Consider the following 12,786-nt stretch of genomic DNA (forward strand, 5'->3'; position numbering starts at 1 on the left):
TGATTTGACACTGAATTCAGTATTATAGGCATCACTGTCTATTTCAAAGCCTGTCCAAGTTCAAAGGTTCAAATGTTGGTTTATTATCAAAGTATGTATCTATATACAACTCTGAGATTCGTCTTCTGATACCCGTGAAACAAAGAACATGAAAGTCATTCAGAGAGGAGCATCAAACCCACACGCCCCCGCACAAAAATGAACGGCATCCCGATCATCAACACCCGAACACCACGGAATAAAACGGAATAAGAACATCGACCCCAAAATCCTCCTCCCCCACACAAAATGGAACAAGAACATCAACTCCCAAACCCCTCTCCTCATAAAACAAACCAGAAAGGAATGGACGAAAAACACCAAATATAAAAACCATAAGTCTGAAAAAGTCCACAGTCCATAAATTCAATAGTCTAATCCATAATGCAGAACCACAGTAACACATCAGGAATGATTCAACAGTCTGGTTTAAGAGGTATGCAGTTTTGGATTTTACTCCCGGTTGCAATGTCTCTGTGTCCTCTGGATGCTTGATTCACAACAGCTTTTGGTGCAATTCTCATGGCTAACAGGCTGAGGCAAAGTATAATTTTATCGTGGAGAGGTAAATACCATTCATTAAGTCAATTATCAGCCGTTTTGGACTAAAGTAACCAATTTCTTTCCCGTAGCTATATTTCTAATCTTTGACATCCTCCCTGCTAATCCACACAATGGCTTCAATCTCCTTTTCACAATATAGCACCAAAGACTGGATCTGGTATTCTATGTGTGATTGTCTGAACTTTGTAAAAATGTGCCATTTATTTTTAATCTGTCTTACACTCTACTCTTGATACTCATTTGGCTTCATTCTCATTTATGCTAAGAATGCTTCAAAAGTTTAACAGTCCTTTCATTTAGGATTTGGCATTTGGTTCCATGCGAGATTTGGAAAGCACATGGACTTCAACCAGTGGGAGAGACTAGACTGAATACAAAGACACTAAATGCTGATGGAAATGAATTAATCATTGAGAGTGCAAATTCATTGACAGCCTGATCCAACTTTGGTCAAATGAATTTGTTACATTTACAGTTACATGCTGAAATCAATTAACCAGTAATAAGAAATAAATTTTGGGTTAATTAAATACTGTTTTGTATCTTAGAAAGTGAGTCGTTGTGCAGCATATCTTTCACTCTGCCGTTACTATCAAGGCCCTGGTTCTATGAGGGGTGGAGAAGAGCTTCTTGGGAGCAATATGAGACATTATAACCTCAACTCTGAGCAACACACACAAAATACTGGAGAAACTCAGCAGGCCAGGCAGCATCTATGGAAAAGAGTAAACACTCGGCATTTCGGGCCAAGACCCTTCATTGGGACCTAAATCTGATGAAGTGTTAGCAAACCGGAACACCATGTGTGAAATTTAATGCAGACAAGCGTAAGGTGTTCCACTTTGGGAGGACAAACCAGGGTCAGACTTGCACTGTGAGCAGTAGGGCACTCAGGAGTGTGGTAGTACAAAGGGATCTGGGAATACAGGTCCGTAATTCCTTGATGTTGGTGTCACAGGTAAAGAGAGATTTTGGAGCATCAGCTTTCATAAATCAAGGTGCTCAGTACAGGAGTTGGATGTTATGTTGAAGTTGTATTAGATGTTGGCCATATGATATTTGGAGTATTGTATGCAGTTCCGGTCACCTACGTACAGGAAAGATATCAATAAGGTTGAAAAAGTGCAGATAAAATTTATAAGGACCTGAGTTATAAGGAAAGATTGAATAGGTTAGGATTTATTTTCCATGGAGCGTAGGAGAATTGGGGTGGGGGGTGACTTTATACAGGTATATAAAATTATGAGCGCTATAAATAGGGTTAATGCATGTGGGCTTTTCTCACAGAGGATGGGTGAGACCAGAAATAGTATGGTTAACACTGTAGGTTAAGGTTGAAAGGTGAAATATTTAAGAGGAACCTGAGTGGGAACTTCATCATTTAGAAGGTGGCGCTAGTGTGTACTGAGGTGCCAGCGGAAGTGGTGCGTGTGGGTTCGATTGTACCACTTAAGAGAAGTTTGGATAAATATATGAATGGGAGGGCGATGGTCCAGGTGTGGATTAATGGGACTAGGCAGAATAACATTCTGCAAGGACTAGATAGGTCACAGGACATGTTTCTGTGCTGTAGTGCTCTATGTTTGTATGACTCTAGGTGCTAATTAGCAAAAAGAACATGCAATAGATAGGATATTAGAATTAGTTTATTATTGTCATATGTACCAAGATACAGTGAAAAGCTTGTCTTGTTTACTGTTCATACAGATCAAAATCATTACACAGTGCACTGAAGGTAAAACAATAACATTGCAGAATAAAGAGTAACAGCTACAGAGAAAGTGTAGGTAAATTACAAAGTGCAAGATCATAACAAGTTAGATTGTGAAGTCAATAGTTCATCTTATATAAAAGCTCTGTTTAAGAGTGTGATAACAGCAGCTAAACTATTTCACAGCCAGCAGATCAAATCAATGCTCTGCCACATCTAGATACGGGTGGTGGTGGGAAATTATACAGCCAACGGGAAGTGGAGGTCACTCCAAGAACAAACGCTCTGTCAATAATGGTGATTTGTCTCCCTCTCATCTGTTGTAGGAGCGATCTCTCTTTCTCTCGCTAGTGAGAGGGAGAGCCTGCTTGAGATGTCAATGTGTTGGGATGGACAGTAGTTTTTGATTTTCTCTAGTTCATGGTCTCTGGGGGGCTTTGCTGTTGATTGCACGGTGGGTGGTGGGGGCTGATGCTTTTGCAGGAGCAAATGGGGGGAGGGGAGAGTTGTTGATGCTTTTGTTGCTACTTGATATGTGGGGCAGGGGCAATTTGGGGTTCTAACATTTTCTGTCATTCATCCTTTGGCATTTTTTCTTGTTTTGTGGATGTCTGCAAAGAGCAAGGATTTCAGGTTGCATTCTGTACACATTCTCTGATATTAAATTGAACCATTGGACCATTGTGAGTGCAAGAGGCCAAGATGAAGCATTCATAACTTTTCGTGGTTTTTATTAACGACCTGGATGTGGGGGTAGAAGGGTGGGTTGGCAAGTTTGCAGATGACACAAATGTTGGTGGTGTTGTAGATAGTGTAGAGGATTGTCGAAGATTGCAGAGAGACATTGATAAGATGCAGAAGTGGGCTGAGAAGTGGCAGATGGAGTTCAACCTGGAGAAGTGTGAGGTGGTACACTTTGGAAGGACAAACTCCAAGGCAGAGTACAAAGTAAATGGCAGGATACTTGGTAGTGTGGAGGAGCAGAGGGATCTGGAGGTACATGTCCACAGATCCCTGAAAGTAGATAGGGTAGTTAAGAAAGCTTATGGAGTGTTAGCTTTCATAAGTCGAGGGACAGAGTTTAAGAGTTGTGATGTAATGATGCAGCTCTATAAAACTCTGGTTAGGCCACACTTGGTACTGTGTCCAGTTCTGGTCGCCTCACTATAGGAAGGATGTGGAAGCATTGGAAAGGGTAAAGAGGAGATTTACCAGGATGCTGCCTTCCGTAGAAAAATTTGCCAAGAACAATCATGGTTATGGAAAGACCTTCATCATCCATGTCATGTGATGCGGCAAATACGAATAATTTTCATTGTTACAAGAATTCGGAGAGCAAGTTCTGAGAAACGCAAGTCTTTCTCACTAAATCCATCAGCCACTCTAAGAAAAGATATCTTAGAGAATTTAAGAAACTTTATGATTAATAGATCTGGGCCCATCATAAAATAGTCATGGTGTTCCTGTGACAAGATGCTTTGACATCTGGAGAAATAAAGTGCAAGTTAGCTTCCTGCAGTTCTAGAAGAATCACGAGTGTGAGAAAAGGTGTTGAGGTCAGCTGTTGAGTGGCCCTCTCTTTAGATCTTTCTCTAAGCTATATTCTTGGGCCTCAGTAAAGCAGCCAGCATAATTGAATGAACGGTACTCAATAAATCCAATAACCAGAACAAAATCAGTGAAAGACTGCACCCACAGAGTGGACAACTTGTGTGCAAAAGACAACAAATTGTGCAAATACAAAAGAAAAAAAAAGAAGTAGTAATAGTAAATAAACAAGCAATAAATATCAAGAACATGAGGTGAAGAGTCCTTAATGGTGAGTCCGTGGGTTGTGGAATCAGTTCAGTGATGGGGCAAGTGAAGCTGAGTGAAGCTATCCCCTCTCACTCAATGTCAGCAAGACCAAGGAGCTGATTACTCACTACAGGAGTAGAAAACTGGAGGTCCATGGGCCAGCTCTCATCGGTGGATCAGAGGTGGAGAGAGTCTGCAACATTAAATTCCTCAGTGTTATCATTTCAGAGGATTTTTCCTGTGCCTAGCACATACTTGCCATCACAAAGAAAGCACAGCAGCACCTCAACTTCCTTAAAAGCTTGCAAGGATTTAGCATGACATCTAAAACTTTGACAGACTTCCATAGATGTGTGGTGCAGAGTGTATTGATTGGTTTATCATGGCTCGGTATGGAAACACCAATTCCCTTGAACAGAAGATCATACAGAAAATAGAGAATATGGTCTAGTCCATCACAGGTTGTGCCCTCCCCAACATTGGGAACATCTATATGGAGTGCTATCGCAGGAAAACCGCTTCCATCATCAGGGACCCCTACCATGTAAGCCACAATTTCTTCACATTTCTGCCATCAGGAAGAAGGTGCAGGAAACTAAGGACTCACATCACCAGGTTCAGGAATCGTTGTTGCTCCTCAACCATCAGGCTTTTGAAGCAGAGGGGTCAACTTCACTCGCCCAACACCGAACTGTTCCCACAACCAATGGGCTCACTTTCAAGGACTCTTCATCTCATGTTCTTGATATTTATTGCTTATTTACTTATTATTATTGTTATTTTTTCTTTTCTATATGCAGTTTGTTGTCTTTTGCACATCGGTTGTTTGTTTATCCTGTTGGGTGCAGTCTTTCATTGATTCTATTGCGTTTCTTGGATTTACTGTGTATGCCTGCAAGAAAATGACTCTCGGTGTTGTATATGGTGACGTATATGTACTTTGACAATAAATTTATTTTGAATTTTGAACAGTAGGTGGTGAATCTATAGAGTTTATTCCCACATATAGCTATGGAATCATTGGGTATATTTAAAGCAGAGGTTGACAGGTTCTTGATTAGTAAGGGCCTCAAAGGTTATGGAGAGACGGCAGAAGAATGAGGTTGAGTGGGAAAATAAATCAGTCATGATCAAATGGCTAGTCCAAATGACCTAATTTTGCTCATAGGTCTTATAGTCTTCTGGCCTTACACATTCCCATTGGTTCTTTGAGTAGTGAAGTTCCTCAGATGGATCCATATTTTGAAATTAGATTTACTTCAAAGCTAGAAATGACCACTCTGACTGGGGATCAGCTAATGAAAGTGTCCTGACGAAGGGTCTCGGCCCGAAACAATGACTGTACCTCTTCCTAGAGATGCTGCCTGGCCTGCTGCGTTCACCGGCAACTTTGATGTGTGTTGCTTGAATTTCCAGCATCTGCAGAATTCCTGGTGATCAGCTAATGATGTCTGGTATGTGTGCTGTTACTCACCTACAGAACAACTTACACTTACCAGATATTAATGGCTGATGTAGCATCTAGGCAGTAAAAAGCTACATTCCCGATCGATAAGCTGCAGAACCTAGAACTCTGTACCTCCCTTTGCAATTGGATCCTCAACTTCTTAACCAGAAGACACAATCTGTGCGGATTGCTGATAATGTCTCCTCCTTGCTGACGATCAACACTTGGCACACCTCAGGGGTGTGTGCTTAGCCCACGGCTCTACTCTCTCTTTACCCATGACTGTGTTGCTAAGCAAAGCTTAAAATACCATCTATAAATTTGCTGATGATACAACCAATGTTGGTAGAATCTCAGATGGACTCAAGAGGGCGTACAGGAGCGAGATATACCAGCTAGTAGAGTGGTGCTGCAGCAACAACCTTGCACTCAATGTCAGTAAGACCAAGGTGCTGATTGTAGACTTAAGGAAAGGTAAGATGAGGGAACATAAACCAATCCCTAGAGGGATTAGAAGTGGAGAGACTGAGTAATTTCAAGTTCCTGGGTGTCAAGATCTCTGAGGATCTAACATGGTCCTAACATACTGATGCAGCTATGAAGAAGGTAAGACAGCGGCTATACGTTATTGGGAGTTTGAGGAGATTTGAGCCCTATAAACACCACCCCACTTTTTAAAATATATTATTCCTGTTTTAGCACTAGTTTTAATTTTAACTATTATATATATATATTTGCTGTAATTGATTTACTTATTCCTTTCTATATTATCATGTATTGCAATGTATTGCTGCCGCTATGCTAACAGATCACTACATACGCAGGTGATATTAAACCTGATTCTGATTCTGTTAATTCTATCCAGTCAGTGTGATTATACCATTTGGTAACTCATTTGAGGGTGTAATATGAAGTTGGACCCTGAGTTAAACCTGTGACTAATCAGAGTGAATATTGTTACCTACTGCATTGTGTGATGGACCAGATTGTTAGCTAAGAAGATTTTACAATGATGTGATAGCCTGAACCTGAAGACTAAGGTCCAGATGAGGGGAAATGGTTGATGCAGATTGAAGTCTCTGTTTTCCTTCTTGGACATCATGGAGTCATAGAGTCATAGAACACCACAGCACAGAAACAGCCCCTTTGGCCTATCTCATCCATGCCAAACTATTATTCTGCCTAGTTCCATCCACCTGCATCTGGACCATAGCTCTCCATACCCCTGCCATCCATGTACTTATCCAGGCTTCCCTTACATGTTGCAATCGAGCCTGCATCCACCATTTCCACTGGCAGCTCATTCCACACTCTTTCCTCCTTCTGACTGAAGAAGCTCCCCCTCATATTCTCCTTAAATATTTAAGCTTTCACCCTTAGCCTATAAATATATATAAGTACATATATACATGCCTGGTTGTGTTTTTACATTCTAGTCTATATGTGCTTGTATGTGCGAGGTCTGGGCCTGGAAGCTATGGTGTCGCCTAGAGGGCATCAGGGCCAGTCGACAGATGATATTAGTGGGCTGGGGCAGAGGTGGTTCTGGACTATGTAGATATGCATATTCTACGTACGTGTTTGTTGACTTGTATGCATCAAGCCGTGGTGTTGCGGTGGGGGTGGGCCTTGGGACTCATATTATGTGAGTTTGATCTTGTGTGTGCTTACTGTGTGTGACTGTTGGTAATGTGTCTTTGCACTTTGACCCCGTAGTAACCCTGTCTCATTTGGCTGTATCATGAATATTCGTGTATGGTTAAATGACAATTAAACTTCAATTGAATTGAATTGAACCTATGACCTCTAGTTCTGATCTTACTCAACCTCTGTGGAAAAAGCCCACTTGCATTAATACCCCTCATAATTTTGTATATCTTTATCAAATCTCCCCTCATTCTACACTCCAGGTAATAAAGTCCTAACGTATTCAACCTTTCCCTTTAACTGAGGTCCTCAAATTCCAGCAAATCCTTGTAAATTTTCTCTCTATTCTTTCAATCTTATTGAAACTCAGGACTATAATTTTCAAAGAGTGAGATTGATTCTATAGTGTTCCTCTTAATGTTGAAAAGAAAAATGATGAAACTAAGGAAGCCTAAACACAAGAAGTTCTGCAGAAGCTGGAAATCCAAAGCAATACACACTAAATACCGGAGATACTCAGCAGGCCAGGCAGCATCCATGGAAATGAACAAACAGTCGATATTCTGGGCCGAGACCCTCCTTCATTCTTGTTGGTGTGCAGGACTGAAGAGCAGGTGCAGCCTAGCAAGTATTTGGCAGTGAGCCAGCCAAATATCTGATCATCACCAGAACCTCTGCTGTCCTTGATTTGTGTGGAGTCCTGCTGCGAGCATGAATTTACATATGAAAATATCACATTAACGGCTGCCGTTGGTCAGGATAGACTAGTTTGTCCCTGCTGTTCTTTGCATTCTTATATATGTACATTAACTGCATTACCTGACTGTAAAACCTACTTCCTAATCAAAATTATGCAGCGATTACCTTGGACACGGATCACATGTAGTGTGTGATGTTGGTCTCTTCAATTTTGATTTTTTTTTCTGAGGATTTAAGATACCATCAAAGTTCTTAAGAAATGATTACAAACATGAGAAATCCTGCAGGTACTGGAAATCCAAAGCAACACACACAAAATGCTGGAGGAACTCAGCAGGCCAGGCAGCACCTACGGAAAAGAGTAAGCAGTTGACGTCCTGAGGAAGGGTCTCGGCCCAAAACGTTGACTGCTTATTCTTTTCCATAAATACCTCCCTGTACTGCTGAGTTCCTCCAGCATTTTGTGTGTGTTCTTAAATAAATGACTAGTTGGTCTCTAGTGTGTATGACTTGATATACTGTAGTAAGTTCCTGTATGTGAAGGAAGTCATAAATAGTAATGTGTGCTTTGTAGAAAAGGTTTAATTGAAGAAAAGATTAATAATATCTCTCTTGTGGAATTGTGCATTGATGGAAATGTCATTATTGTAATTAGAGCCAAACTTTGTTTTGAGAGTTTCTATGTAATTGTTACCTTGATAACTTTTGTCTGCACACTGATATAGACATTACCTGTACCTCTCAATCCCTCACCTCTGCAACATTTTTCCATTTTTCATTTTTCGAGTTCTGCCGAAGGGACCTTAATGTGAATTGTTTACTGTGTTTCACTCGCTGTGGATGTAATTTGACCTGCTGAATGCATCTGGCACTCTGTGTTTCTGTCACGTTATGGTAGGTAGAGTGTTGAAGTGGGTGAAAAAGCATCTGCGCTTTTGGTCAGATTATGACAGCAAACTGGGCAAAGCTGGCACACCAAGGTTTTGTTGACCGTTTCTCAAAGGGAAATAAATAAAGGATTTTCTTACCCAGGAGAGAAGTGATTTTCTCACCTGGCAGGCGTAATAAAAGTAGATGTGCTCCATTCACATACCACATAGCAATAAATAAACATGAATATTGTGTACTGTAGCTACATAAAAAGCTTTTAAATGCAGTGGCATCATTTTTCCTGACAGTTACCTCCGATAAAGTTGAAAAGTAACCCCTGCACTGTGCATTTATGATTATTTATGTAGCAATGGTATGTGAAGGGAGAAAACATACTTCCCTATTTAACTTTAGTACAAACAAAAACACTACCTTACTTAGCAACACACACAAAATGCTGAAGGAACTCAGCAGGTGAATTGAATTGAATTGAATATTGAATTGACTTTATTTCTTACATCCTTCACATACATGAAGAGTAAAAATCTTTACCTTACATCCCTGTCTAAATGTGCAATGTGCAATCGTAGTAATTTATAATTATTTATAATAAATAGAACAGTCAATGTAACATCGAATATACTCAAATCAGCGTGAGTTAATCAGCCTGATGGCCTGGTGGAAGAAGCTGTTCCAGGAGCCTGTTTGTACTGGCTTTTATTCTGCAGTACTGTTTCCCAGATGGTAGCAGCTGGAATAGATTGCAGTTGGGGTGACTCAGGTCGCCAGTGATCCTAGGGCCCTTTTTACACACCTGCCTTTGTAAATGTCCTGAATCATGGGAAATTCACAACTACAGATGCACTGGGCTGTCCACACCACTCTCTGCAGTCCTGTAAGTAAGTGAGGTACAGTTCCCATACTGGGCAGTGATGCAGCCAGTCAGGATGCTCTCAGTTGTGCCCCTGTAGAAAGTTCCTAGGATTTGGGAGCCCATACCAAACGTCCTCAACCGTCTGAGGTGAAAGAGGCGCTGTTGTGCCTTTTGCACCACACAGCTGGTGTGTACAGATGACGTTAGGTCCTCGGTGGTGTGGATGTCAAGGAACTTAAAGCTGTTTACCCTCTCAACCCCAGATCCATTGATGTCAATAGGGATTAGCCCATCTTCATTCCTCCTGTATTCTACAACCAGCTCCTTTGTTTTTGTAATATTGAGGGGGAGGTTGTTTTCTTGACACCACTATGTCAGAGAGATGACTTCTTCCCTGTAGGCCACCTCGTTATTGTTTGAGATAAGGCCAATCAATGTAGTGCAGTCGGCAAATTTAATTAGCAGATTATAGCTGTGGTTGGCGACAGGGACATGGGTATACAGGAAGTAAAGGTGGGGGCTTAGAACACAGTCCTGAGGGGCTCCCGTATTGAGAGTCAGAGGGGTGGAGGTGAGGGAACCCACTCTTACCACCTGCTGGTGATCTGACAGGAAGTCCAGGATCCAGCTGCACAAGGCAGGGTCATGGCCGAGGTCTCTGAGCTTCAGGAAGAATTGATGGATATTAATAGATACTTGACATTTTGGGCCAATACCGTCCTTTAGGACTGAGAAGGAAGGAGGAAGACACTAGAATATAAAGGTGGGGGGAGAGGAAGGAGGCTAGCTGGATGGTGATAGGTGAAGCCAGGTGGGTGGGAAGGATAAAGTGCTGGAGAAGAAGGAATCTGATAGGAGAGGAGAGTGGACCACAGGTGAAAGGGAAGGAGGAGGGGACACAGGGGGAAGTGATAGATAGGTGAGAAGAAGTAAAAGGTCAGAGAGGGGAATAGAGGAAGGGGCAGGGGGATTTTTTTTTACTAGAAGGAGAAATCAATATTCATGTTACCCAGATGGAATATATGGCTTTACTTAGTTTGTAGGAAGCAGTTGAAGACACAATCAGTTCATGGCCTTGGAGTCTTGAAATGCAGTTCACCAAAACTCAATCTGAATCCTATCAAACAGCCTTTCCAGCACTTACCTTTTGCAAAGACATAACCTTGGACTTCCTATTGAGAATGTTATGCTTTACATTCCTTTTATAAAGCAATAAGTTCTTGTACTTCTACAGTCCTTAATAAAATAATGTCTTCATTGCCTGATGCAGATAGATTTTTGCACAGCCCTGAACAAGCATAAAGGGCTTAGAAATGAAAAGTACTGACAGAACAGTGCCAAACTTAGTGATGTTATGATAAAACCCTGGTGTATTAATTCAACCCCCACGCATTTGTCCTCACAGTACTTTGTGAATCATTTGTAGGTGAGTAGTGGGTGGTAAAGGGCAAGATTACTGTGAATTAAATAAACTACAACCACTTTGATACTAGATCAGAGTTCTTGACTAAATGCTAGGCGAGAATCTGAACAAGACAGAAATTCAAAAAACACAATCACAGACTGACTAAAGTTGAGCTAATGATTGTGCACCGATTCTCAGTTCAGGTGCTCTTTAAATATTAAAATCCTGGTGCTAAAGCGTGATTGCCAATTAGCACAGTGGGCCTGAATCAAAACAGCAGCTGGGATATGGATTACAAATTACAGCAGGAGATAGAAAAGGCGTGTCAGAAGGGCAGTGTCATGATAATCGTTGGGGATTTTAACATGAAAGTAGATTGGGAAAACCAGGCCGATACTGGACCTCAAGAGAGAGAATTTGTAGAATGTCTAAGGGATGGCTTTTTAGAACAACTTGTTCTTGAGCCTACTAGGGATTTGCTGTACCAGATTGGGTGTTGTGCAATGATCCGGAGGTGATAAGAGAGTTTGAGGTTAAGGAACCCTAAGGGAACAGTGATCACAGTATGATCAAGTTCACTTTGAAACTTGAGAAGGAGAAACTAAATTCCAATGTGTCGGTATTCCAGTGGAATAAAGGAAATTACAATGGCATGAGAGGGGAACTGGCCAAGGTTGACTGGAAAGGGACACTGGCAGGAAGGACAGCAGAGCAGCAGTGGCTGGAGTTTCTGCGAAAAAGGAGGGAAGTGCAAGACAGATATATTCCAAATAAGAAGAAATTTTCAAATCGAAGAAGGACGCTACCATGGCTGACAAGTGAAGTCAGAGCCAAAGTAAAAGCAAAAGAGAGGGCATACAAGGAAGCCAAAGCTAGTAGGAAGATAGAGGATTGAGAAGCTTATAAAAACTTGCAGAAGAAAACTAAGGAGGTCTTTAAGAAGGAAAAGATGAATTATGAAAAGAAACTATTTATATAAAGAAGGAATTTTATAAAGTGTAAAAGACAGTTGAGGGTAGATAATAGGACCAATAGGAAATGACATGGAAGATATTGTAATGAGAGACACAGAAATGGCAGAAGAACTGAATGTGTGTTTTGCATCAGTCTTCACAGTGGAAGACATCTGCAGTATACTGGGCATTCAAGAGTGTCAGGGAAGTGAAGTATGTTCAGTGAAAATTACGACTGAGAAATTGCTCAGGAAGCCTAATGGTATGAGGGTGGATAAATCTCCTGGTTGTGAAGGAATGCGCCCTCGGGTTCTGAAGGAAGTAGCTGGAGAGATTGTGGAGGCATTCACAATGATCTTTCAAGAATCAATAGATTCTGGCATTGTACTGGATGACTGGAAAATTGCAAATGTTACTCGACTATTTAAGAAGGGTGGGAGATAACAGAAAAGAAACTATAGACCTGTTAGCCTGACATCAATGGTTGGGAAGTTGTTAGAATCGATTGTTAGGGATGGGATTATGGAATACCTGGATGCACATGACAAGATAGGCCAAAGTCAGTATAGTTTCTTGAAAGGAAAATCCTGCCTGACTAACCTACTGCAATTCTTTGAGGAAATTACAAGCAGGATGGACAAAGGAGATGCAGTAGTCGTGATGTACTTGGATTTTCAGAAGGCCTTTGACAAGGTGCCACACATTAGGCTGCTTAGCAAGATAAGAACCCATGGAATTACAGATAAGTTACTAGCATGGGTGGAGCATTGGCTGATCGGC

Source organism: Mobula birostris, chromosome 12, assembly GCF_030028105.1.
Source record: "Mobula birostris isolate sMobBir1 chromosome 12, sMobBir1.hap1, whole genome shotgun sequence".
Taxonomy (NCBI): domain Eukaryota; kingdom Metazoa; phylum Chordata; class Chondrichthyes; order Myliobatiformes; family Myliobatidae; genus Mobula; species Mobula birostris.